The sequence below is a fragment of the Balaenoptera ricei genome, chromosome 12 (assembly GCF_028023285.1).
Source record: "Balaenoptera ricei isolate mBalRic1 chromosome 12, mBalRic1.hap2, whole genome shotgun sequence".
Classification (NCBI taxonomy): domain Eukaryota; kingdom Metazoa; phylum Chordata; class Mammalia; order Artiodactyla; family Balaenopteridae; genus Balaenoptera; species Balaenoptera ricei.
This window is the reverse complement of record NC_082650.1, coordinates 42939332-42962870: the sequence shown is the minus strand read 5'-3', so window position 1 is coordinate 42962870 and position 23539 is coordinate 42939332. Positions and strand designations below refer to the sequence as shown.

At 43.1% G+C, this 23539-nt stretch overlaps 1 protein-coding gene across 1 annotated transcript in view; it reads right to left on the bottom strand.

Moving 5' to 3' along the window:
• The window catches only part of CEP85L (centrosomal protein 85 like), a 273038-nt gene that overhangs the window by 218595 nt on the left and 30904 nt on the right, over positions 1-23539 (bottom strand). The window lies entirely within an intron of this gene.

Sequence of the window (23539 nt, the reverse complement as noted above, 5' to 3'; positions counted from 1 at the left end):
ATTTTGCTTTCTCTTTCTCCCTTTGAACTCCCATCTCTACCTCTTCTGTTCTGATCTCCTTTCTCCACATCCCCATCCTTTTTGCCTCCTTGGTCCCCTAATGTCCTTTTGAAGCTTCTGCACAGATAAGCAGATGCACTTTTCTCAGTAGGGATTGGGAGAAACCTCTCCCTGCAAACACCTGCAGCTGCCTGGGAGCCCCTAGGTTCAGACTGCTGCCCCCACCGTGAAATGCACTCACACAGCAAGCCAGTGCCTACGTCCAGATGTGACTGAAATAATTTTTATCCTTAGAACATGTGAGGCACCCCGATATTTTCTATACCAGTCTATTTAATTTTTGTCTTCATTTTCCCTTTCCTTCTTTCCTTCTTTACTCCCTCTCTCCATCCCTTCTTCTCCCTCTTCCTTCCTCACTCTCCACTACCCCCGCACTGTTCCTCACCCCCTACACTGATCTCAGGACTCATTACTGTCATTACTATCATTCTTGGATTGAGACTTATGAGCCCTGGCCACTGGCCCTGGGGAAGAGACCCTCTCCTTCATCTTCTGAAACACATAGTATTTGTATATAATGAGAAATCCATTCCTCCCCAAACAGATGAAGTTTAAAAAATTCTCCTAAAGTAAACTGGGAGACAGGACAGAAGGACAACAGGTTTTTAAGGTATATTGTGGAGCCATCTCAGGGTTTAGGAAATGGGGATAATTGTTCTGATGCTTTGAGGTTCCCGGGCTCTTCTCTTCATGATGCCCCAGTGTTTTCTGCCCCCCGGCCTCCTCCCCCAAAAAAGTTCTGAGGAAGGATCTAGTGGTGGGCAGAATAATGGCCCCTCAAAGATGCCCATGTCCTATCCCTGGCACCTGTGCATATGTTGGTTCTGTTATGTGGCAAGGGGAAATTAAAATTGCAGATGAAATTAAGGTTGCTAATCAGCTGATCTTGTAATGGGAAGAATAGGCTGGGCTGTCTGGCTGGGACCACTGTAATCACAAGGGTCCTTACGAGTGGAAGAGGGAAGCAGGAGCCTCAGAGTTAGCTGGATGCCATGTAGAAAGGTTCCATGGCTCTGGTTTCCGGGTCTGCTGTAAGGAACCTGGAAGTTGTCTCTCCATCTTAACAAGAAGTAAAAAGCTAAACAGCCTGAAAAATCAACAACTCTTCTCGGACTCATAAGAGAGAGGAGGACACAGGGCAAGCCACTGCCCACAAGACTAGACAGACAGACAGGTGAATACAGGGCGTTTCTGCCTCCCTAACGGAGGCTCGAGAGGGGAAAGCGCCACAGGAACCTGTGCCAGGGTTATAGTGAATTATAACTGATGAGTTGCTGGAGGTTCAGTGCAGACAGCACTGAGAGTTAAAAACTCCAGGAGGCCCCAGTCATAGGACGTCCCCACAATATTGTGAGATTTCTCTCCAGGAGCTTAACCAAGTTCCCACAGTAAATACTGGAGAAAAAAACCCTCTCATACGTCCAGCAAGGTCAGAGCATTCTGCTTTTAGCAAGGCCTGCCCTCTGGAGAAACTCGTTAATGGAGCCTAACCTGCTGGGGTATTCTCTAAGTCTAACTGATAGTGGGAAAGGAAATACCCAACTCCAGCCCACTTAGCCATCATGTTCCACCAAGGGGGGAGGCGAAAAACCCGAGAAACACTTATGAGTTCCCAGCCCAGAGGCACAGGCTCACTAAAAGACTGGACACCTGGGCTTCCCTGGTAGCGCAGTGGTTGAGAGTCTGCCTGCCAGTGCAGGGGACACAGGTTCGAGCCCTGGTCTGGGAAGATCCCGCGTGCCGCGGAGCAACTCGGCCCGTGAGCCACAATTGCTGAGCCTGCGTGTCTGGAGCCTGTGCTCCGCAACGGGAGGGGCCGCGATGGTGAGAGGCCCGCGCACCGCGGTGAGGAGTGGCCCCCGCTTGCCGCAACTGGAGAAAGCCCTGGCACAGAAACGAAGACCCAACGCAGCCATAAATAAATAAATAAATAAATAAATAAATAAAAGAATCACACATTGCATTTCTGGTTATTCTCTTTAAAAAAAAAAAAAAAAAAAGACTGGACACCTAATTGCAGACACCCCCTCCCCCCAACCTCACCACCACCTACTGTTCACAGCTGGACACCTAATTGCAGACACCCCCTCCCCCCAACCTCACCACCACCTACTGTTCACAGCAGCTCCTTCTACCCGGTACATCATGTCCGGCTATCAAGAAAAAATGACAAGGCATACTAAAAGACAAAAGACACAATTTGAAGAGACAGAGCAGTCGTCAGAACCAGACATGGCCGGGATGTTGGCATTATCAGACTGAAAATTTAAAACAACTTTGATTAACATGCTCTAATGGATAAAGTAAACAACTAGCAAGAAAGACTCCACCAGCCATTATTGGCTTAGAAGGTGGAAAGGACTCACAAGCCAAAGAATTTAGACAGCCTCTAGAAGCTGGAAAAAGCAAGAAAACGGATTCTCTCCTAGATGCTCCAGAAAGGAAATGAATCCTTACAGCACCTTGATTTTATCTCAGTGAGACCCATTTCAGACTTCTGACCTCCAGAACTATAAGATAATAGATGTATGTTATTTTCAGCCACTAAGTTTGTGGTAATATATTACAGCAGCAATAAGAAATGAATACTGATGTATTTTTGGTCAATTACAACACACTATGAGTTGAAGCATTTCTGAGTCCAGGGTTTATTTTAAATATCCACTTTCTTATTTCAAGGCTGGCCCTGGCACTTGGCATTGTCTCCAGTCTGGGAAAGGAAGAATGAACAGAGGTCTGGCCTGCAGGCCTGTGGAGCCACTGAGGTCAGGGTAGCTGGAGGAGAGGGTGGGTAACTGTGATGCTGAGGGGGGGGGGTTCCCTGGAGGGCCGGTTCTTCCTCCTACTTCTCAGCAAAGATCACAAAACTCTATCACCCTGCAAATTGTAATTTTTACGTGATTTTTTTTTTTTTTTTTTTGGCCACGCTGCGCGGCTAGCTGTATCTCAGTTCCCCGACCAGGGATCGAACTCACACCCTTAGCAGTGAAAGCACAGAGTCCTAACCACTGAACCCCCGTGGAATTCCCTACCTGGATTTTTTGAAGGCTAAAGGCAGTCACTGTGCCTTAAGGTCTAAGCTGGCTAAGCAGGGGGGCCCCCTAACTGCACTTCCAAACCAGAGATTTCCTAGAGCAGACGGTGGTGAGGAGGGCTTCTTACGACACAGTGATGAGTGCTGTTGTGAGCGCCTATCCAGCTGGACCTGATCTTCTAATTCTCCTTCACCCTCTTCACTGTTAGATTCTATCTCAGGGCTGCCGTTGCCCAGACAAGAGGTCTTGAGAAAATAAGTTAAGCTCCCAGACTTAGTTTCCTCCTCAATAGAATACCAGCACTGCCCCGTTCAGAAACTCTGACTACACAGCAGGCACTTAACCAAAGCTCTGGAAGGACAACATGAGGATTTCTTCGCTGGTTTACAGCAGCTTTCTCTCTGCTGTGAAGCCCAAGGTTTTGTGTACATTTCCATCTGGACTTGAAATGGATTGTGTGTGTGTGTGTGTGTGTGTGTGTGTGTGTGTTTATAATAATATGTTAAATATACAGAATTCTGTTTCTGATTGTGGGTCTGCTCACCAGGCTCAACACTTACTCTCCGCTCAGCATCCTTGTCTCTATGAGGTCAGTGAAGAGCATGTGGCATTCGCTGATTACACCAGAGAAATATTAGGAATGGATATTTCGCCAAGATTTTTCCTCTTTTTCTTCCAGCCAAGACACAAAGCTTAGACTGCTTCTACCTCAAAATGTTTTTTGTGCCATAGATTTATAAATTCTGACATGCATTGTGATTTTCAGAAAGCTAGATTCTTCACTGATAGTCTCCTTACATTAGAGAAGCAGCCTAGAATGCTAACAACTCCCAAAGCTGCATGGCTTTAGAATGGATGATTCAACTCTATTTTATCACGAGTCATGGTTGACTAGTTAGCTAGTCCCTGGTGCTCCTGGCTGTAAGCTATGCCCGGCTCAGCCTCTGCCAATCCTGACTTTAGGCAAGGGGCTGCGGGTGCATAAACTTTAGCTCCACAGTCTAGAAGTTAGGTCCAGTCACCCTTTCTGGACCATCTCTGTTCAAGATCTGGTAACTAGGATTCTGAGTGCTGAGAATGTTGCCTTTTCGACCTGCCAGAATTCCAACCTGCTGGAATTCTCTAGCCGTTTGAGGCTTGAGGCTCTGCCATGCTCTTATCAATCTCCCTTCTTGGAACAATCCTAACCATGAGCTGCTGACAACCTTGCCCAGTACCTTCTGCCCATCTAAGTTCTTGTTGTATCCCAGAAGGTCACGACGTGCCAGAATTCCACTGGGACTCCCTGCAGCCTTGTGATGATGGGCCATCCCTATACTCATTCCTGCCCTGCTACCTACTCTGCCGACTGCATTTTTTTCTTGGCACCTGTTCCATGGTGCTTGTTTCTCCAGCCCCTCCCAGGCTGCCTGTCCCACTGCAGTTAACTGGGTTATGCCTGGCCATATCCCAAGGTATGTCAACAATTGATAGATCACACTTTAGGAGCCAGAAAATCTTATTAGACTGAAATGTTAATTAGGACAGGAACTCTTGGAATGTAGCAGCAGGCAGAGCGATCAAGGTTTGGACAGTGGGAATGTGTAAGCATCACATTAGGGAATTACTCTCTGAGCAAAACACAAACGAGATGCCTAAGACTGAAGAGAAAATAAATGGCTGCTGATTTTACAAAGCCCAGAAGTTTTAAAATTTCTTCTTGTTGTTTGTTTGTTTTTATATATTTTAAAATTATGTTTAACTATGGTAAAATACACATAACATAAAGTCCACCGTCATAACCATTTTGAAGTGTACAGTTCAGTAGCATCAAGCACATTCACAATGTTGTCCAACCATCCATCTCCAGAACTGTTTTCATCTTGCAAAACTGAAACTCTGTTCACATTAAACAATAAACTCTTCTTCCTCCACCCTCCCTCCAGGCTCTGGAAACCACCCTTCTACTTTCTGTCTCTGTGAATTTGACTTCTCTAGGTACCTCATATAAGTGGCTATTATGAATAATGCTGCTAAGAACATGGGTGTACAAATAGTTTTGAGTCCCTATTTTCCATTATTTTGGGTATATACCCCAAAATGGAATTGCTGGATCATGTGGTAATTCTATTTTTAATTTTTTTGAGAAACTGTCACACCATCTTCCATAGTGGCTGCACTTTACATTCCTACCAACATAGCATAAGAGTTCCAATTTCTCCAATACTTGTTATTTTTCTGTCTTTATGATAGTAGCCATCTTAAAACATTTGAGGTAGTATCTTTATGTTTTTTCATAAATCATCTGTAAGTTTTCAACCTCTGAGGATATTTACACTCCCTTCCCCACAGATAAATATTGTTCAAGTTAAGTGATATCATCTCTTGGTTCTCACTAATCTGTTGCCTGGTTGTATTTTCAACAACATTTTTCATCTGCCTAAGTTTAGAGTTTAGCGAGGACCTCATCAACAACTCTTAGGTAAAAAATGAACTAAAGATCTCAATATGAGTATTTCATTTTATTTGTTTTTATGAATTTATGTATATAAGAGTAGCTGTAAGTTTGTTTTTACTTTGCCCTCTTTCAGAATCCTAGTAAATTTATTTTCAAAGGCGATGACATATTCTGTAGGTATGCAAAAAAAAAAAAGTTTTAAGGTTTCTGAGGGTCTTTAAGGAATAACTAGGTCCTTAGAAATGTGGGAGTGGTCATACTTATTCACAATAATCATTACTCAAATTATCCCACTACCAAACATTTCAAGGAATAAAGATGTTAAAAAGCAAATTACCAGTGAAACATATCTAAATCATTATATTTTACATATAAAATATACTAAGAATATAGAATGATTAAAAATTATATTCTTTTTAATTAATTTTAATTACTAATTAAAAGCATCCATGTTAATTCCATGTTATCCAAACTATTTTTTTAACTATGTGATCATGGTTTTTATCAATGGCCCTTAGGTACACAGAAGTGGAGTAAGTTATATTCATTAAGTGATTCTGCCATTCTTTGATGCCTGATACTGTTCTGGTTTCATGTGAAACAAACTCTATTCCCTGTGCTTAGAATGCTTTTCCTTGTATACCTGTCTAAATTCTACTCATCCTGCAAGGCCTAGCTCAAGTCTTCCCCTACTAAAAGGTAATCTTCAGGAGGGCAGGGATTTTTGTCAGGATTGTTTAATGCTGTAGGACCATTATGCAGGAGAGTACCTAGTGCTAGAAAATGCTCTATAAATGTACCCTGAATAAATGATGAATGAATAAGTGAATGCATAAATTAAAATCTTAGATTTTATTGCTCGCTCACTCCTCTAAATGTCTACAGCATGTGGACACAGTCCATATAATGTATTTGACCCTTAACATGTACATTTTGTAGTGATCATTTATGTTGTCCACCAAATATGGATAGTTCCCCTCCTAGCATATGGTAGAATCACACTCTCCCACCCCCCTTGAAGTTAGGTGTGGACATGTACCTGCTTTAGACAATGACATATGAGCAGACGTGACAAGTGTAACATCTAGGAGGAAGCATTAAGAACCACTGAGTGTGGGGCTTCCCTGGTGGCGCAGTGGTTGAGAATCTGCCTGCCAATGCAGGGGACACGGGTTCGAGCCCTGGTCTGGGAAGATCCCACATGCCGTGGAGCAACTGGGCCCGTGAGCCACAACTACTGAGCCTGAGCGTCTGGAGCCTCTGCTCCGCAACAAGAGAGGCCGCGATAGTGAGAGGCCCGTGCACCGCGATGAAGAGTGGCCCCCACTCGCCGCAACTGGAGAAAGCCCTCACACAGAAACGAAGACCCAACACAGCCAAAAATAAAAATAATAATAATAAATTAATAATAAATTTAAAAAAAAATTTAAGAACCACTGAGTGATTCATCACCTTCCTTTTCTCCTGCTGCAGTGATCATAAAAGTCAGTCAGTGTGGAGCCCTCATTAGCCTGGGTTCCTGAGTGACTGCAAGGAGCAAAACCCCCATGCCAACCTGTGATGACCATGTTGAAGGAATGAGAAATAATCTCTGCTGTTATAATCCTCCAAAATGTGGAGGTTATTTGTTTCTGCAGCATAACCTAGCTGCTTCTGACTTGTACACACTTTGTACCTGTATTAATCTATTAATTTGTATCTTCTCTCTGTAACTGGATCTTAAGCCCTTTGAAAAAAGTAATTATGTTTTATAGTCTTTTGATTTCCCTTTTCCAGTTCAGTACCTTAAACACTGTAGACACTTTACAAATGTTTACTGATGGTGGACGGTGGGGATGATCGTGTTGGTGGTGAACATGACAGGGAGTCAATATCAGGTGTACTTATATTTTGAAGCAACCATTTTGCCCTCTGTATTCTTGATTTCAAGAAAAGCCCAGTTAAAAACAGACTGGAGTTTGCCATGGTTTTTGAACTCATAAGATATGTACATTTTGATCATATTTCAAATCAATCAAAATTGATATGTAGACTCCAGACAGACTGGAGTTTGCCACGGTTTTTGAACTTAAAAGATATGTATAATTTGATTATATTTCCTATGCACCCTAGAAGCCTGGTCACACAAAAACATATGTAAACAATGCTGAGATTCTAGTCATACTAATTTTCATGTTAAATTTGATTGTTAGCTATAAGTCATAATGGGAGATCATAATTAAGAAGGTACCTCTTGCATAAACATGCTTTCAACCTGTCACTCACCGGTTTAAAACATATTTCCCTCCATGTTTGCTTCATAATGCCTAGTATAGTGCTGGATATTTTGCAATCTCCAAAGTGGCTTTAAGGGTATCCTGTTCCAGTTTCAATGACTGCCCATTCTGTAAACATCGTCTTAGCAAATGAAAAAACAAAGCCATCCCTGGAGCTTGACTTTGGGTGTCCCTAGATGTATTGAAATTGCCATGGATAACTTTCCCCTGGAAATGAACAAGGGCTTCCCACCTTAAGTCATTTGTACAGACTTGGACAGAGGATTATGATAACATTTGCCATGCTTTCCTATAAGAACAACTGAGCTCGAATCTAATTTATAAGCAGATCTTGAAAAGTGTGACAATTCTCTTGGGGCCACTTCCTCAAGATTGCTTAATCCCATCAATTTATGGGGCACCTGAAGACTGCACCACTTATGAATGAAGGAGAAGCGAGGTCATTCCTTCTGTTTGCTCATCCCCAGCATGGACTGTCGTTATTTCCCCCCTCACCTCTGGCTCACCTCATGGTCATGGAGACCACTGATAGCTGCTCTTTGTCTCCCACTGCTCGACTCTCACTTGTTCTCACAGTCCCAGGCTTGGATTTCTCCTTCCTCCTGACCTTCATCGTTATTTTAACCTCCCATCGTTTCTCTAGTGACAGTGCGTATCTTCAACATTGATTCCATATCCCTGTTCTCATTTCTCTTTCCCTAAGTGCTTTTGAGAGAGAAAATAATTGAGGTATGTCACTCAGAGATTACTATCTTCTGCTGACACTGAACATCTCCCCAAAGGGATGAATGGGCTAAATAATGCTTAGGCTAAAGACAGGAAGATGTGACAGAAGGTCAAATAGAGGCGAGAGAGAGAGGGTGGAGTTCGATCTGCAAAGTCTGATTGGTGGAGGCTGAGATAAAATTAATTATAATTATGCAAAAAGAAGGTGGTCATATGACGCTCATGAGCAAAGAAAATATAAGTCCCACTGCCTGCTCCAACCCTAGACCTCCTCATGTGATTTTCTCATTCCCACGTCAACCCCTTTTCCTTCTATACTCATCACCCTTACTTCTTTCTCTCATTTACAATCCATCAGCACATCCAAGCACCTCTACTTTAGAAATACACTGTAAGTGTACCCCCCACTAGCACCTTAGTCCAAGCCAGAGTACTATCTTGCCGGGACTACTGCGATAACCTCTAAACTAGTCTCTCTGGATTTCCACCCTTGCTTCCCTGCTCTATTCTCAACCCAACAGCCGGGGTGACCTTTTCAAAACAGAAATCCCATAATGTCATTCTTTTGCTCCAGTGGTACATCTATAGTTCACAAGAGTAAAATCCCAAGCCCTAATGAAGGTTTCAAGGCATAAAGTGAGCTGTCCTCCGATTCTTTCCTGATTTCGTCTCCTACTACTTCACTCCAACCCCACTGACCTTCTTGCTGTTCTCCAACATTCCTTGTAAGTTCCTACTTTATAGCCCTTTGCCAACACTATTCCCTCTGCTTAGAGAGGTACCTCCCTAATACCCACACGGCTCTTTCTTTGAATTAGCTGAGCTGCAAGCTAAGCTACTCTAACAAAACACAGCCACTTAATTCAGAAGAGAATTTTATTTCTCCCTCTGTAGAAGTGCAGGGATGGTAGGGCAGCTCAGCCGTCTCACTATGCAGGTCTCCAAGGTCGTTCCAGTTGTCACCATTTCCCAGTTAGCAGGAAAAAGACAAATGTCTTTAAAAAGATGACCCAGAAGTTGCACACATCACTTTTTCTCACATCCAATTGGCCCAAAATTAGTCCATGGCACACAGAGGTGCAAGGAAAGCTGGGAAATGAGTCAGTACAAATGTCATCCATTTGCTTAGCAAAAACTCTGAGGTGCTATCACTGAAGACAACAAGGATAAAGGATACTGGAGCGCTGTTAGCCTCTGCCATACCACTTCCCTTGATTCAGGACTCATATATATCCTTATCAGAAAAACCTGCCCTTTTTACCCTTCTGAAACTATCCTCCCCCAGCCACTCTTTATCCCTTTACTCTACTTTTTATTCCTTTTCAGCAAGTATTAGCAGTTGATACATTCCAGTTTTATTTGTTTATGCTTTCCCTCATCAGAATGAAACACCAGACACCCTGAGGGCAGGGATTTTGCTTTGTTCACTGCTGTATTCCAGTGTCTAGAGCAGCGCTGGGCACATAGTAGCCATTTAAAAATATTTGTTGAATGAATGAATGAATAAATGAATAGCTGTTGAATGACATTTATAGTTCAATAAATATGTAATGGAGTACGGTGGAGACCGGGTTTTAATTTACTCTTGAAAGCTGAAGGAACACTAATTAAAGCTGCTAGCAATTTTATGCCTCACATTTCCTTTCATTGAAAATAATTAGTAGAATGGGCCATTTATATATTTTTTACAAATGTGGAATGTATTAGTCAGAGTTCTGCAGAGAAACAGAACGAATAAGATATAGATATATAGATATATAGAGGAGATTTATTATCAGAATTGGCTCTCAGTGTTATGGAAGACAAGAAGTCCCACAGTCTCTCTGCCATCTGCAAGCTGGAGAACCAGGAAAACCAGTGGTATAATTCAGCCTGAATCCAAAAGCCTGAGAATCCCGAGGCTGATGGCGTATTTTCCGGTCTGAGTCTGAAAGCCGAGAACCAGGAGCACCGATGTCCAACGTCCAAGGGCAGGAGAAGGTGGATGGCTCAGCTCAAGTAGAGAGAGAGTGAATTCATCCTTCCTGAGACTTTTTGTTCTGTTCAGGTCCTCTACAGATTGGACGATGCCCATCCACACTGGTGAGGGTGACCTCTACTCAGTCTACCCATCCAAATGCTGATCTCTTCTGGAGACACCCTCACAGACACACCCAGAAATCATGTTTGACAGCTATTTGGGCATCCTTAGCCCAGTCAAGTTGACACATAAAATCAACCATTACATGGAGCAAAAACACCACACTTTGTTTTGGGGAAAATGTGGAACTATTGTTAAACTGAGGATGTTGCAACTTGAGGTGTTGAATGTTCTGCGTAGTAATAAAAACGGTGTACATTTCATGAGACTTTGTCGAGTTAAAGAAGAATATTAGGAAATTTGGCATTGAGATTGGACCGTCCTCAAAGATTCTTACTGTTTCTTAAAGTTATTTGTGTGTCTTCAGGCCCAAATATGTACCCACAAGACGTTGTGAACCTGAGTCACACAGGGAGTGAGAAGCAGCCTGACCTTCCCTTCACCCTAAGCTGAAAGCTGAGGAAGGCCATGAGGAGGAGTGGGCCGGCACGGACCAGGGCTCGCCAGGTTTGACCACTGGTGTCCTAACATATAACTAACCACCTGCACGCCTCCTCTGGTCCGTGGAGGAAGCCTAAGCATGTGTGTGGCTTAAGCCTTCCTGAAGAAAATGGACGTTCCCCCTGTCAGCCATCTTGGTGTGGGAGTGAGCTGGCCTCGGATGGAGGAGGGAAGGAACTTCTCTTCCTGAGACTAGACTCCAAGGTAGGAAGATGCCTGGGCATGCTCTTTGGCGGGAGTTGGTCTGGCCCTTCCATGTGGAAGCCAGATAGAAGTTTCCTTTAATACCCCATGCTCTGCATGCTCGGAGACTGATCTGGGCACACAACCGTGAGGGGTGCCCGTGCAGCAGCAGTGCCTGTTACTCTTTATGCTGGGTGTCTGTTTATCGCCACCACAGCCCAGACTTTGCTTGGCCATGAGGACTAGAGGGAACCACGAGAGTCCCTGCTCAGAGCGCCAGGCACAGGGAACCAGAGCAGCCTGCAGAAGTCAAACGCAGTCTGCACCAGAAGATCCGTGGAGGTCCAGAGAGCCAGGGTTCAACAGGTTACACACCTTCCTCTAGGATGTCCAGAAAGCAATTGAGAGGTAACTTCAGAAGGAAAACGGGCTTCCTGCAGTCCATGAGTAGGGCTCCATTGCAATTTGGATATTAAAGAAAGAATGTTCTTGTTTTTCTGGCTGGTGAGATAATGGGGATATATCAAGTACATCTAACTGGGAATACTGAGAGAAGGATTTATGGTTCTTGCTTCTGACATCCCAGGGTGTTTCTAACGATCCCAAGGAGCATCACAGCTGTCCCAAATGTTTCTCAGAAAAGAATTATTCTAAAATATAATGTCATACTGCCTATTAGGAGAAAGGAGACCAACAAGCAAACTAGAGTGTACAACCTGCCCCATGAGGAACAAATGAGCCTTCCTGAGACACGGCTTTCATCATTTGATCCTTCTGCCTCCAAACAGCTAATGGCTCCCTGCTTCCTCTACCATTAAGCTGACATCTTACTGCTTATTTTCCCTTTGCAAGGGAGCCCTTCCTAACTGCTAAACTTATTCCCATCATGAGCTTTCCTTTCCATCCCAGGAGTTTGACAGACTCCCTGCCTATGACCCATCTTGGTCATCGTGGCCCTTAACTTTGCTTATTTTGTTCACACCACTGGAGTTATTTACCCCTTGATTTAGGCACTGTCTTGAATTGTGTGCTAAATGTTTTGCATCTATTTGTTTTGATTCTTCAACTAGATGAAAAGCATCTCTGAGGGAAAGGTAGTATTTCTTATTCCTTTTATGCTCCTTGCTGCATCTAGTGCCATTCAGGCACCTTACATGGCTCAATTAACACATTTTTAATTCAATCTTGAAGAAGAAGTTAGGAATCACTGATCTATAACTAGTTCTTATAACTAAGTGCCCTTCCTCCTGAGACACATGAAGAAGGGTTAGTGTTTCTTATTGCCACTGAAACAACTGGCCACAAACTTGGTGGCTTCAGACAACAGAGGTTTATTCTCTCACAGTTCTAGAGGCCATAAATCCAAAATAAGTTTCACTGGGCCAAAGTCAAGGTGTCAGCAGAGCCACTCCCCTGGAGGTTCTGGGAAGACTCCATTCCCTGCTGCTTCCAGCTTCTGGTGGCCGCCAGCACTCCTTGGTTGTGGCCACATCACTTCAGTCTCTGCCTCCATGGTCACACGATCTTCTCTTCTGCATGTCGAATCTCTCTCTGTCTCTCCTTTATAAGGACACTTGTGTTTGCATTTGGGGTCCTCCTGGATAATGCAGGGTAATTTCCCCATGTCAAACTCCTTAATGTAAGTATATCTGCAGAGATCCTTTTTCTGTTTAAGGCTACATTTACAGGTTCCAGGGACTAGAACGTGCTATCATTAGGGGCCACTATTCAGCCTACTATAAGTTATCATTTAAACAATATTCTTAAAATTTGATTATGGAAAAAGATGATGTCGAACGAGAAGGAAACAAAAAGTTCTCAATAAAGTAATGACCACTCTACACACACACACATACATACCCGCATGCATGTACCCACACATACATGAGTTTGTATGTTAGCAAAAGTATTTCCTACACCATCTTCAGCTTCACTATGGACCACTGTCTTATTTATTTTAAAAAAGACAGAATTAAAACACATGTCAGGCATTTAATTGAGACTGCCAGCATGACAAAAAGAAAGATTGGGTTCTATGTACAAAGAGATTTATTTATAACTAAAGTATTTTAAAACTTCAATAAAAATGGCATCTAAGATTAATATAGGTTAAAGAACTATTTGGACAGCTAGCCTGAGATAAGACATAATTGAATTTGCAAATGTTCCTATCAAGTGATGTTCTTACTCCACTATTTCCTTCCAAATTCCATGGATTTAATAAATGATATGAGATACAATTATAACACTCAACATTTGTATAACAATTTATAGTTTACAAAGCTCTTGACGTACCTAATCTAATTCGATTCTCACCACAGGATGGTGAAATATGCAGAATGAGTATTATTTTTTCCAATTTTCAGAGGAACAAAGAGATTCAGAGAGTAAATGACCTGCTCAAGAAAATGTGGCAAGTAATCATCAGACATTAACCATGACCCAGGTTTCCTACTCTCGAGTCAATATACCTTCAAGTACACTGGTATTAAATTCAAGATAAAAATGATAGTAATGAAAAAGAAAAGTGGGCAAAACACATGAAAAGGCATTTCATTTGGCTCCAAATCATAAAAGACTCAAACCTCATTTGTGACCATGGAAATGCAAAACAGACAACAAAGAGATGAAAACACTAAATGTTGGAGAAAATGGACCAAGCAATTCTTCATCCATTGCTGATGGGAAAGTAAATTTATACAACCATCTTTGAAAACAGTTTGGCAGCGCCTTATAAGTTGACCATCATATTCCCTACAACCCAGCAACTCTTTTTCTAGGCATATCCAAGATGAACTTTTGTACATGTGCACATAGAGAGATTCACAAGCATGTCTAAGCAATGTAGTTTTTAATAGCAAAAACTGGAGGAAGAAAAAAACCTCAAATGTCCATAATCAAGAAATGGGTAAATAAATTGTACTATAGCCATGATATGGAATAACAAATTACGGTTATATGAAGTTTTATGAACGAATTTTAGCAATGCAATTTTCAGTGAAAATAAGAAGTCTTGGAAGATTTCAGCCATAATAATACCCATTTTATAAAGTTTAAAATAAACCCAGACTAAGCAATCTTTTTAAATGATAGTAATGAATTTAATCATTAATTGAGAAACACATACATTGACACCTGAGAGAGTCCTTGGCTGACGAGCTGATTGTCCTGCTGGAGCCCTGGCGGCACCCACTCTACCAATCGGCCTCTTCTGTCTTTGTCTGCGTCTACCTCGAAACTGGCCCCAAACGTAATCCAAATCTGGGGATATTCCTGACATGCAAAAGAACTGGCGGCAAGACCAGCAGTCTGGTTTTTATTTTGGTTCTGTAGCTTCGTTTAAAGAGCATATCTTGGAACCCAGTTTTCAGTCAATCAGATGGTAATAGTTATGATCCAAAAACATGTATAACACATTGTGTCAGGTACTATGGGGAACCTCAGAGAAGCACCCATCATTCACATACTTATCCATCCATCCATTTATTCATTTAATATTAACTGATTATCTGCTATGACCAGGCAGTGGAATCTAAGATGAACAAGATAATGTTGCTACTATTAAGACACTCACACAGTCCAATGAAGGAGAGAGACATATTAGCAGATCAGTAAAAGAAGATGTGGTAAATCCAACACTGGAGTTATAGGCAGGGGTCAGGAAAGCATGCCCAGAGGAACATCTGAGATGCATCTCTTAGAACAAGTGGAGTCAGCAGGGAGAGGGAAGACAAAGAGAGGTGGGGCAGAGGGCACATGAACAAAGGCCCAGAGCTGAGATACAGCATGGTGTGCCTTAGCTGTGCCTCTGCATCATCAGGATCAACACCTCTGAAACCTTGAATCCCATCTTTCATTGGCTTCCACTGCAGGCTCCAAGCAAGACGCACAGACACAGAGCACAGACGGAGCAAGCCCACTTTATCAGTAGCAGAGGCTACTCTGTTATTTGAAGCTGATGAACTGTGCAGGACTATGAGTTTGCAGCCCTGCTTTACGTGGAGGGAAGAGAAGGAAGGATCTGGCTTCTTGTACTCTACCAGCCCCAGAGTGAGCGGGTGACTCAAGAATGTCAACAACCATCCAAAGGAAGAGTCAAAGCTAAGAGGAAGATCCAGAAAGATCCTTCAGGAGGAAGCACAAAGTTTTAATATCTGACATTTTTGAGCCTCTCCTGGAAAGTTTCAGCCTCCAACCCAGCACCACAGTTGTTTACCCTGGTCCCTTCTCAGCATTCCTTTCTTTTTCCTGGTGTGGTGAGGTTGCAGACGACCATCAGATTTCCCATACTCAGCAATTTCAAGCCAGCCTGATTTGTCCATCTCTCCCTCCCTTAGGATGAGTCCTTTCCCAAGAGAAGTTGTAATCCCTTGTGTAAACAGGTTTCCTAGGCAGACCCGCCTTACCAGTCTGACGAACACAAACAAGACATGTCTAACTCCAAGAAGGGGCTCATACTGAAGTCCTCGCTTACACTAGCTTTGGTGATAAGGTGGCCGCGGATGCTTCCAAACTAGAGATCAAGAGGAGAAGCGGATCTGGAGATGAGACTGAGGATTCGGTGTTAGAAATGTTGATTTTTGAGGCACTTTATAGACTGCAAAGGAAAGATGACCAATGGACGTTTGGATATTTAAGCCTGAAATTCAAAAGAAATGTCATGGCTGAAGATATAATTTGGGAATCCTCAGCTTACATGGGTAACTAAGACATAAAGTTGATGCAATTACTCAGAGGGAGTATGTAGAATGAGAAGAGATGGAGACCAGCAAGAAACCCTGGGGAATAGCAACACGCAGGGATATTCACAGAAAGGATGTCTGTGAAGGAAGCAAAAAGGATGGTCAGAAAGGAGAGCCAGGAGGGTGCCCAGTCACTGAAGCCCATGAGTGGACCCTTCAGTGAGTCCTGGGAAAGAACTCATCAGTTTATTCATTCAACTAATACTTATTGGGCACAGACTCCATACCAGGCACCTTTCCAGATGCTCTGGATACAGTAGAGAACAAAACAACAAAAATCCCTGCCCAGATGAGATTTACACTCTGATGTCAGTGCAGCAAAGAGGTCCAGATAGATAAAGGACAGAGTCCATTGGATTGAAAATTAGATTGGCTTTGGTAAACAGTGAGAGCCTTCCAACAGCAATAAGCTCAGAAGACAGATTGCAATGCCCTGAGAGCAAACCTAAGGTGAAGGAGTAGAGATAGTGGGTGTAAACTATTCTTTTGAGAAGTTGTATAAAAAGGAAGGAGCCATGGGGCACTTGGTAGAGGTAGCACAAGTTCAAATGAATGTTTTCCTTTGCCTGATAGATCCTTGCATGTGTTCTTGCAAGTATTTGTAGGCTAGCCACCTGGGAAAAGGAGCTGGAAATGTAAGGAAGTTGAAGATTTGAAGAGATGATAGGTGATGGAGCCCAGTTCTGAAGCAGGCAGGAGGGGAGACTCCTGTAGTCACTGCAGAGAGTCTTGTAAATTAAGGACAGCTTGGGTGTGCATTTAGGAGTGAGCTTTTCTTTCACTATCCATTTTTTTAGTGACCACTAAAATAGCATCCAAATTCAAATGTGGCATAGGGTAGCATATATGTCTCACGGAGAGTGTTATATAAGAGGGAACAAGAGATGCCTATTCTTTCCTCCTCCTGCACCCCTTTTGCACTCTCACCCTGGTCTTCCCCCACCCCCCCAAAATGTACTTATATGTGACTACATATAGGTACAAACAGGACCCAGGTTGGCCTTCCTAGCCTGTTCAGAGTCCTGCTGCCACAGCTGTCCCCCTAATCAGGTCCTTATCTAGGAGCACTAAAGTGCAAAATTTGCCAGAGGCAGCAGCAGTGCTTGGGGTTCTCCAGGGCCCCGGTGTGTGGCTGCGGGGGCCAGGCAGCACCTGGCCGCCACTGAGAGCAGAAAGAGAGGCATCTTTATGGGTTCCCCCCAGCTGGCAGTGTGGAGCACTGACCTGGGCTGCTCACGGACAGACACGGGACCGGCCCCAGCCCCTAGGATCCTTCCCGAAAGCAGAGCTTTCAGGCTGAGTGGGCAGAGTTAGAAAGAACAGAGGGAAGGCTGCACACTGACCCTCCACCCCAGCTCCTCTGCCGGCTCCCCCCACAGCCCCACTGCATCGAAGATAGGACTGATTTTAAAGAACCGCTCTGATGTGAGTTCATCCTGAGTGCAGACCCAGCAGGGGGGCCATCCCCAGGTCCTCTCTGCTTTGGCTCAAGCGACAGTGACGGTGGGGAGGACGCTGCCTTGCCTGGCTTCCGTGGGAGCAACTAACCATTGACCCAGGCGATTTCAGTGCGTCAGCCACGCTTCTTGAGTTCTCCAGGACACGTCTACGCAGCTCTTTCCTTCCTGATACAGTAGTCAAAACAAACCCTGTCTCCCCAGGCTGGTGATGTCAGCCTCCTGCCACACACCTGAGGTCACAGGCTGAGACCTAAAGCTATCACAGTCTAAAAGAACATAACAGAAAATCTTTAAAGGGCAAATGAAAGAAAAAAACTAGAGGTGTGTGTATGTATATATCTGCATACATCAGTATTATATATCCATATACACATCAATGTATGTGTGTTTATATATGTGTGTATACCAGTATATGCAGACAGCTGTATACGATATATGCATATATTTAAACACACACATACACACCCTAAATAATAAATGTGCACTAAGAAAGTCAGAAAATTATTTCATTCAAGTGCTGACCTACATAAAATAGAATAGAAAAATGGGAGTTTGGGCTTTAAAAAAAATTACTTCTAACATAGTTTATGATTACAAAACAACCAGATGGAAAGCAGTCTGGGGAAAAAAATCTGTTTCATCACCGGAGTGAACAAACACAATTAAAATGCTAAAAGCATGAAGTCTTGTGAAAGTGAACAGAACAAGGACTTTTCTTTTTAATGGTGATTGGTTGAATTACAGCTACCTAAACTCTGGGAATCTCAGGAGACTCAGTATCCCCTCAGCATCAGCTGCAGGCAAAAGAAAAAGAGCTGGCTAATTTGAAATCAATCATTAATATTCATTTTTTATCTTGCTACAGCTGGAGCGACTGTTTTCTGTCATCTTTACTTTCCACATGGCAAAGCATTTCCTTTGAAGAAAGCAGGATTGGCAAGCTTCCCTCACTCACTTGCTCATTCATTCATTCATTCATTTTCCTCTTAAAAGAGAAAAAAAAAAAATCCCTAGAGTTCTCTTCAAGGGACTTTTGAGTAATCTAAGCTGAAACAATTGAAATCCATTTGTTGTTACTGTACAATATTTTTTTCTTTTTTCAGCCATGTGGGTATTCTCAGCAAAGGAGCCCTTTTTATTGATTATACTGCAAGTAATGGAGTTTTTAAAAAGTAAAACCATAGAATAATTTTTGCCATCAATTTCAATGAAAAAGATATCTAGAATCAATACAGACAGGAAACAAATTGAGCAAAATGTAGTCGCTTCCTTTTGAGATGAGGTAGTGGTTGCAAAGTCAATTTCCATGTTGTTCCCTTTGTTTATCACAACAAGATGTGGTAACCTACCCAGCCATCCACGTTCCTGCTCTGAGAATGCAGAGACAAGGTGACAGCATGTAAAAGTAAAGTACTAAGAGCATTTTAAAGCTGAGGGGCAAACCACATTTACTAACTCTTGGTTTTTTTCTCCTTACAGCTACCAACTTCCATTTATAACAGATGAACATTTTTCTTTCATTTTTTTAACCAAATCATATTTTTTATTATCAAGTTCACCTTTAATATACATTTTTTATTTGAAAATGGAAAAAATATCCATTATCCTGCCACATTTATATAATCATATTAAGCATTTGGATTTTTTCACATTAATTTTTGAAATTAATTTTCATTAACCCTGTATTTCCCCAGGAGGAATGGGTCAGTCTTCACTAATTCAGTGTTACCACAATTTTATAAAACATAACTACTGAAAACAGTGAGAATTGACTGTATTTGTATACTTTGCTTAAAAACCTTTAAAACCTCTTCATTATTACAAAGTTTATATTCCTAAACTTGCCATTCAAGGCACAAACCTTTATGCCCTAAATGAATTCTTTAGCCTTATCTTTGACTAATCTCCAGTGTGAACTTTCGTTGCCAAGAAAGATTCACTGTGATTGTGAGAGACAGCTGGTTGAAATAAACACCTTTACCTCTGCTGGCAGAAGGCTATCTGGTGGGGAAGACAAATTTTGCTTAAAGTTAAAATACTACAGCAAAAAGGCCCTTAATCCTCAGACACCTAGAGAAAGGCTCTTGCTCTTTTACTTCTCTTGGCAGCATGTTATCAGGGTCATTGTTTCTAGAAAACTATTTTGTTGTTACCATGTTACTGCTTCATTCGCAGGTGTATAGCCAAGTTGGGCTATAGTCATGGCCACCGATGTGCGCTCCTAGCACTGATGTTAACTCTGACACTCTCTGAGAGCACGCTCTTTCTTGAAGCCAGAAACAGTTCCAGCAAACATAACCAAAGAGTGATATCACAGAGCAGAGGTTTTATGGGTGAGTACAAACATTTTAAATCAGTTTTCACAGATTTCTGGCATTAAGAACTACAGATCATGGGACTTGGACCCTGTGTTCAGCTCCAAGTAGATTTCTTGCTGTAATGTCAACCTTCTCCATTTCCCCAACCCATCCAGAGTTTGAGGTGTCTTTACAGTCTGTGTGACAGTGCTGGGGGAAATACAAAGGGCATGGTCCCACAGTCACCTCTCTGCTGACAACAGTGCAGAGACAGCATCCGTGTGCCAAGTAGCACAACCATCCAGGGGCTCCAGGCAGTGACCAGCAACAAGGTCACCAGCAGCCCCAGTAAGAACGAGAGAAGCAACTGCAGTGTGGAACAGGCTCAGAGCACATGTGAGGTGATGTCCCTTCCCCCAAATACTTTCAAGGGAGGCTAAGAGGAGGATTTGCCCAGCTAAACAGAGAACTCTGTTTTGGGGGGGTGTATGGATTGTTGCATGTGAATTTTTCAACCTTTCTGTAAATGAAAGAAAGACAGACAAAGGAGAAGGGTGAATATATCTAATGAAAAAAGCACCCAGGAGTGAAACAGTGATGGTGTCCTAGGGACTTCTGTGTGATTTTGCTCAGTAAGAGGCCTCTTGTTTATATTTTCATGCATTCCTCTTTTGTGAGTGATCTGTGCGTCCCCAAAACCCTATGAAGAGAAGAAATGGAGCAACAGGAGCCCTGACTCTGGGCTTCAAAAGTCAGCTGCCGGGCTTCTCTGGTGGTGCAGTGGCAGAGAATCTGCCTTCCAATGCAGGGGACACAGGTTCGAGCCCTGGTCTGGGAAGATCCCACATGCCGTGGAGCAGCTGGGCCCGTGAGCCACAATTACTGCGCCTGCGCGTCTGGAGCCTCTGCTCCGCAACGAGAGGCCGCGATAGTGAGAGGCCCGCGCACCGCGATGAAGAGTGGCCCCCACTTGCCGCAACTAGAGAAAGCCCTCGCACAGAAACGAAGACCCAACACAGCCATAAATAAATAAATAAAATTAAAAAAAAAATCCGTGGACTCCCATATGCCTACGTAATAATCCACGAACTCAAAAAAAAAAAAAAAAAAAAAAATTCAGCTGCTGCTGCCGCCCCTGCTCCTATCAGGTGTACTTTGCTTCTTGGCTGCCCCTCACTGGCACTTTCAGAAGCACTGTGTGTGTGTGTGTGTGTGTGTGTGTGTGTACACACTTATGCATGCGTGGGGTGCATGCCATTTTTACTCATCTTTGGGCTGGGGAGCTTTAGGGAATCAGACTCCAACACTCACAGTTTACAATGAAAGGACGAGGACTTGCCACTCACCTTGTGGCTGGAGGACAGACATTGGACCAGCCCCCTAATTCTGACACCATGAACTCTGAGGTCTAGCCTTCGGGCTCTGCTTCTCGTTCCTGTCTTTGCCTCTCCTGGCCTCCTGGCAAGAACTCTGGATTGACGCAAAACCCAAGCATGGAACTCTTTCAGTTTCCTGCTCTGTGTGGCTTTTCTGACTGAATTCGGAGTCTGGCTTTATAGACCTTGCAATCTGTGTTAATCTTGCCAGCTCCAGCCCTGGCCTCTCTAGAGTAAGGAAGAACACTGGCTACTTCATTTTCCTCCAAAGCTTCCCAACTGCTCACCTCGTAATTGGTGACTTCCCTCTATCCAGCCCACCGGCTCTCACCCCACCGGCACAGAGCTTCCCTGCATCTCCTTGGCCATGACTGGCCCTGACCAGCCCAGCCCAGGAAGAGCCTTCCCACATGTTACTCTCAACCACTTTTATTCTTGCAACATTCTGACCATTCACATGGTAATATATTTAGTTATAGCTAGTTACCACATATTCGTATGTGCGGGCACAACGAAGGGTGTAAGGTGCACCGATTTAAGAGTTTTGCCCAAAGCCATAAAGCTAGTAAATTGTAGAATCCGAACTTGGACCTATCTCTGCTTGATTCCCAGGCCTGCATGCTTAACTCCACATCAGGCCACCTTCCCGTGAGGAGTCTCACAGTCTTCACCCTAAAGATGTTCCTCTTGTTCTGAACTTACTTCCCAACAATTTCCAGACAAACCCCTACACTTTGAAGCTTGATCTCACAATTCATGCTAATGCACAACTTGGTTTTTTTCCCTTACCTATATGTCGTTGTCAAAGGGCAATTTTTTAAAGGGTAAAATCATGACTCTTATGTTACTATAAAATGAATACAAGTAAAAGATTTTAGTTGACTAATTAATCAAAGATGGAACCAGTAAGATATTACAACTAGTTCAAAGGAGAGTTCAAAGTACCATACATATATAGGCAATCTGAAATGCTGAAATGAATTTAACATGCCTGCAAAACTGGTCAAGATCCACCAGGTGATAATGAATTACATCTGACACCATTCATTTGCATTTCTGTGGACACCAGTCATTTTCACTATTATTATTTTCTACAACCTGGAATACAAAATACCTCAAAGACCATGAAAGGTGGAGATAAGCTGGAAGAGTGGGCTACACGAGACACTCAGAGGTCATTTTTATCCATTTCAAGGTCTTCTGCATTTTTCCTGGAATCCTGTACATAATATTTTATTATATGACTGTATTATAATGTAACCACTCTCTATACACACGCGCACGCGTGTGCACACACACACACACACACACACAGACAAATGGGTCTAGATTCAAGTTGTGGAGAAAAGTTTTCTCTTCAGAATGAATATAATAGAATCACCTGGTTCTCTGGCCCTCTTTAAGTAGTGTCTATTAGATAAGCATTCCACAACCAACCACGTATTATTCCCAAAGAATTCCCCAATATCATAGGATAGTAGTTTTTTCCCCCCAAACAGTGTCATGAACAGATTGGACTAGACAGTCACCTCTTATCTTTAATGCTGTCATGCTCATATGGCAGTAAATCACAGGATAGTCACAAAGACAGGGCATTTTGAAGCCCTAATTAAATATTTTGACTAGGAACCTGCCTTTGCTTTAATAGAACATCCCAGCACAAAACAAACAGTTACCAAAAATTCTTCCTAAAGGAGGATATGGTTCTATCTCTAAGAAACCACCAACTTCTTCCTTCCCCAGACACCTGTTTCCTGCCTTGAGAATTTAGGCCCTTTTGGTCACTAGTAAAGGACACTTGCCGCATAGGGATCTGTCTGAAAAAAGGAAAAAGCGAAAACCAAGATGCCACCACAGCTTTTCAGGAGTGATTTGGCAACTGGTGCTCAAGATCTGAGTTGCTTCAGGGTCTAAATCACCTTCTTGCCTCCTAAGGGAAGTAAGTCTGAGACAAGAATTAAAATGCAACTACTTTATTTGGGAGGTGCAGGAAATACTTGTGTGGGGATTAGGGAAGAGAATAGAGTAGGCAGGCAGGCAATAAAGGATGTGTGATTAAGCACCATCACAGTGGGTGACTAAAGCTTTACCTCGTGGTACGATGGTGTGAAACACAAACCCAGATTTACGCAAGCCAAGAGGTGACTGAGCTGGGGTAGTACTTATAGAGCAACTCCTGTGAGCCACTGACTGAGGACTGGTCCTAAGAGGTGCTAATTCACTCGTACTTCTAGCCTGCTACAGGTTCTGGAAGTAAGATCTTTAGACAGGGAGACAAGGACACTGGCAGCTGGCGTCAGTCAGAGCCGCCGAAGGGCAGGCAGGGAGACAGGGGAGGGGAGGAGTGGGCAGATACTGCTAAAACC